A 5,755-nucleotide genomic window follows, 5' to 3' on the forward strand; every position below is an offset into this window, starting at 1 on the left:
TACTCTGTGTGGAGAAGGTATAAAGTAAATTGAATTTGACTGGACACCTTGTGATGCACATTAAGTGCAGCGAATTGAGCTCACCTGGAGTATATTTATAGAGGGGGGGTCAACTAAAAGTAGCAGTTTATGAAAGTAGTTGTCAGAGAGACTGAATGATGGAGAAAGTGAGGAGCATAGGTAAATTCATTATAATACGATTAGTTGTGGTATTATTTTACATAGGAATGAGGGAATACAGGAGTGAATTTTTATGGACTGAGAGGCTATTGAATAGTTTATCGAAGAAAGTATTTATTATTTCGTAATTATGTTCAAATTTGTGGCACGGGGGGGCACGCTTGAGGTGATGTGGCTTTTTTGACGTTTGCAGCATGATAATGCCTCTGTTCATGTTTCGTTGCTTGTGTGCGAATATTTGGCCAAAATCAACACATTCATGGAGATGTATTCCCCAGACTTCCTGGCCTCCTATGACTTTTTTGTATCCAAAACTGAAGCGACCCATGAGTGGCAGCATTCTACGATTGAGGATATAAAATTTTCATAGAAGGAACGAATAATATTAGATTATAGATCGAAGAAGACCCAAATTAGTCGATTTGGCCGCCATAGTGGAGCTATATCCATTAAATTTATGGAAAATTCTTTGGAAGAATCTTATTTTGCGGCATTTGGAGTGATAATAATTCACAAGACATGATTTCCGTCGTGGGCCTGTGGCGTGGCCTGAAAGATCGTGCTAATTAACACCACTGGAGGTCACCGTTTCGAAGTCATTTCCCCTGTTTCGATTACCCAAGAGTTAAACATTTCACAAAAAACCTTTTGGAACCGTTTGAAATAAGACACACGCTTTAACTCAAACAACTGGTTACGAAAAATAAGTCATTTACCCTTTGTCAATCGATAGTGGTCGTAACCGATTCACGCTGAGTCAACACAAACGGTGGCCAAACCGCGGTTAAGAGCGAATCTTCTACTATAAATTGCTCGCCATTACGACTAAACTCTTAATTTGTATCTGTACTTCCATTAGTGGAACCGTCTGATAGAAGCAATCGTTCAGAAGCGGTCAGCTTTGGCCAATAGAAGAGGAATTATGTTCCTTCTAAACAACGTTAAGTCATGCCACCTTGATATAGATGCGACATATTATCCAAATGCTTTGTTGAAAGATTCCAATTTGAATCTTCAATATCTACAATTGGACCGTTTGAAAGAACCAACCGCTTAGAAGTGGCCAACTTTGTTCATTAGAACAAGAATTATGTTCCATCAGGCCAATGCCAAGTCACACACATTATAGTGAGTCGAAAGAAGTTCCGGTATATCTGGTATGGAATGACGTGGTGCTTATGAAAGTCGCCAGTTCCAGTATTTATACTAATAGGTACGACGATTTCTATGAGAATCGTATTATTAAATAACCTTCAAGAAGGTAACAAATTATCGAACCAAATTATGTTTAACTAATTTGGAAAATTGGACTTAACGGATGGACCATCTGCGATGTATCTGCGGCCAACTTTTGAAAGAGATAATTTTCAATAAGTAAATGGCAAAATAATAAACATTTCCCATTAAAATTGAAGTTTCTGTGTAAGAAAACCTCACAATTGGTTAACATTTAGTTAAATGAAGATATTTTACAGTGTTTAGTAGTGTAAGGCTAAAAAGGGATAAAGTTGGATCATCTTCCTGTAAAACCATATACTTAATGTGTCAATGTGTTTTTACGTGAATACCTGTCTATGAAGACTAAACTCCACGGYGCTTTCTATTGCTAGAAGCACATAGATCAATACAATGCGTTGATCAGCGCCCCAAAGCATAAATGCATTTTGCWCTTAATTTTTGGTTCCAATTGGTTCGGGTGGATAGGGACACCCTAGTCACCTTGGTCGGATTCGAGGCCCATATAAAACCTCTGCCGTACTTTTGGTCCGGCACCCGGCCGCAGTGCGACTCCACATTGGACAAAACGCCCTTCCTGCACTTAGGTTTAAACCCCCATGTTGACATCAAAACATGGTATCTAAAGCCTGACATAGTGCTTACTGCTTTTAGTCGCCTCTTACGACAGGTATGCCTTGCCGCGCGTATATTTGGTTTCCCCTCGAACCCGGAGGGGTCCTCCTACCCGCAGGGGGAAAATTAATTAATGTAAGAACTTCCGTCTCTTTGATGAATTTTACGGAGGCTGGAGTCATGTGTAGAAATTCACGCAAGTAAGGAAAGTTCTTTGAGCGCCATTCACTTGGCAGTGGTCAAATCGCTTATTTTATATCTTCCAGTCTTTGACCAAGTATTCTCTGGGTAGCTAGAAAATATCCTTTTGAAGGCGTAATATCCCCTCTACAGGGTTGTACGCTAGGTTTGGAACCCGCCACGAAAAATAAACACTACCAAGGAAAATAATTAAACAGCCTCGTATGAGCGACCCCCTACTGATGACGACACCTGATGGACTTTACATTATACATAATGGTACTGGTACCAAAATCTGCAGATATTTTTCCCTAGGCAATATTTAATTCTTATTGGACAGCGATCTTTAGCACACGGCGTTTTGGTCAACAACACAAATTAAGAAAAAAAAATCTAATTGCGCTAATTGTTGCACACACTGTTGCTGTTACCATCCTTGAAATTCGCCTTGAATTAGTTTCTGCTTATTTTGCCAACTAATTTCATTACAAACGCGCTCGGCGTCTCTAGCCGCCACCACTACTCTCGGTCACCATTCGCTTAGCTTTTCTTAAGAGGCAATTTTTTTCGGTTACTGAAGTGGAAATACGATTTTCTCATACGTTCCCCACAAGCAATTGGCCGCACAAGTTATTGCCAAACATTACTTTTGAGTGTTTTTTTTTGTTTTTATTTTGCGAAAGGTAGCCACTTTCACTTTCTGCGCAAGAAATAAACAAAAATTACAAAAAAAAAAAAAAAACCGAAGCAGATTGTTTTATGTATAGCACTATGCACATGTAAGGAGCTGAGTATTTTTTTGTTGGCGCGTGCACATATACACAGACACACACACTCACATTTGCTCTTTGAAGCATTCTGCATTGTTTTGCGCCATTGTTTTTAGCTCATTTCCAGCGCTGAGCCCAAGCGTCGCTTGGAAACCATAGAAGCGCTCAACGCACACTGTATTTACATGCTGACTGTACACACACACCCTTACATACACAAACAGGCTTGTTTTCGCTTTGCCTTCGCTACTTTAATGTCTGTGCCTTTGGGCGGCAAAGAGCAAGAAAAAAATGTGAAAAAAATGGCAAAGAAATTGCAAAAAAATAGCACAAACCAATAAATAGTATTTTTACGCTCGTAAGTGGGTCATTAAAATTTCATTGAAATCGTGTGCGCACATGCTCGCACACACATATATTTACACACAGTTTTGCAAACATAGTCTTTCTCAGGCATCTAACGGTATCGAAATGCATGAGTGCATATTTCAAGGCGCTGAAGTCCGCTATATATGCTCAGTGGTTTCTTTTAACAGTGTTTTTTGTTCGGTGTGTATGTGTGTGTGATTTTTTCCCAAGGATATTCACGTATATACCAAATGGAGCTATTAAAGTAGCTTAAGTGCCTTGGAAGGATGCAATTTGTAGGCTAAGTGCATTTACTTAGATTTGCTTGCGAAAATCTGACAAAGTGCAACAAGATAATAATATTTAGTACAATATTTCTGCCATTATTTTATCTCTTATGTTTATTACTTCTATCTTATAGCTTTCTTAAATTAAATTTAACATTTCAGCTTAAAAAAAAACTACATAATTCTTCATACATAATGCTTCTTTACGTAGAGGTCACAGCTTGGAAGAAAGTTTGGTGAAGCAGTATATTATCAAGAACTCTCCATCAATTTCAGTTGTAGACTTCCTTACTATTGCAGCGGTTTTCAAGCCGAGGTTGCTGCTGTTAAGCAAGCGGCAGACTAACGGCTTCGAAGTGCAGCTTACTTCAGAGAAGTAACTACGCACATTGAAATAAGGACGCCGATGTGAGTTATAAGCTTACTAACCGTGCATTTAAGGCTGGTTATGGAATGTTTTGTCTCGCTATCACTAGCATCAATCAAACTTTGTAATTAGAGTAGTACAGGTGCCAGCTCACAGCTGATAAGGGAGGGCTCCGCTATCAGTAAAATGGGAATAGGACGCTGCTTCTCTCTCCTTGACGATCCTCCCACTGGATAGCTGAGCTTTTCAGGAGGTTGACCAGCGCCTCAGCTGATATCTGTTCTTTCGCTATCGCAAGATTCTTGGACTCAAAATGAACCGTAGGAGATTCTGTGAGCTCTTTGCTCTCAGTAAGGCTACCCTCTGCCTAGTTGTGGTGGTGGTCCAAGTTGTATTATTGAGAGTTTTGCCGAACACCAGCTACAGAAGCTGATAATAGATGAAGATGGAAACATCTCAATATTTCCTTCTTAATTATCCCGCTTTTACAATATCATGGCTTAATCGCATGGAATTCAGACATACCATCGAACTGGTGGAAATAATTCAACTTTTGAGATTACACGAGTCTACTTAAGAACATGTTTCCACACGATCTTATGAATATAATTCGCACGCTGACTGACATATACGGCATAAGGTCTGTTATAGGATTTTTCCGGGAAGTAATTGGACTGCTTTTCTTCCGTCCCGACTGTATTTCGGAGCGTGCGCGCATCGATTAAATTCGATAGAGGGCGTTTCTAGCTAACGAACAAGCATTTGGTCAGTTGCCTCCGAGCAACTGGAGAGTCAGGACAAAACCGGGTGCAATCCGAAAATACAGAGTTCGTTAGAGCAAAGGTCTGCGAATAAATTCTATGTGGAACTCGGTAAATCTGCGACAGAGACGTATGATATGATCAAGCAGGTTTACCCATATGTTGCTTTAGTAAGAAGTGGTGTGTTTCGGTGGCACCAGGACTCATTGGAGGATCCGAAAGAGGCTGCTCATTAAGACCGTGCTGGGAGATCTGCGACTTCGACAAACACCGACAAAGTTACTCCTGTAGGCAAAGTTTTGAACTGAGACCGTCGCCTAATTATTCGTTAAATTACTCATATATTAAATTTATCAAAATCTGTGGTTCATAACATTGTGACTGAGCACTTGAATATGCGCAAAGTGTGCGCAAAGATGGTAACAAAAATGCTCACTGACGACCAGAAATTACGGCGAGTGGAAGTGTACGAAGAAAATTTAAACATTTGTGAAAGTGGCCTCCAATTTTTAAATAATGTAATTACGGGTGACGAGTCATGGATCTTTGCGTATGATCCCGAGACATTTTGAGACGACAGAGGGGATCTAAATCGACCCAGTCCTGTTACTTTCCGGACAAGCCCTGCAAAAAGCGGAAAAAGATGGCAGGTTCACCATATTTTTATACTCTCGCAACAAAGTTGTTAAAGAGAGTATTATAGTTTTGTTCACATAGCGGTTGTTTGTAAGTCCTAAAACTAAAAGAGTCAGATATAGGGTTATATATACCAAAGTGATCAGGGTGACGAGTAGAGTTGAAATCCAGATGTCKGTCTGTCCGTCCGTCCGTCTGTCCGTCTGTCCGTCCGTCCGTGCAAGCTGTAACTTGAGTAAAAATTGAGATATCATGATGAAACCTGGTACACGTATTTCTTGGCACCATAAGAAGGTTAAGTTCGAAGATGGGCAAAATCAGCCCACTGCCACGCCCACAAAATGGCGGAAACCGAAAACCTATAAAGTGTCATAA

This window comes from Bactrocera latifrons, unplaced genomic scaffold (genome assembly GCF_001853355.1).
Source record: "Bactrocera latifrons isolate USDA-ARS-PBARC rearing strain unplaced genomic scaffold, ASM185335v1 scaffold_127, whole genome shotgun sequence".
In the NCBI taxonomy this organism is placed as follows: Eukaryota; Metazoa; Arthropoda; class Insecta; order Diptera; family Tephritidae; genus Bactrocera; species Bactrocera latifrons.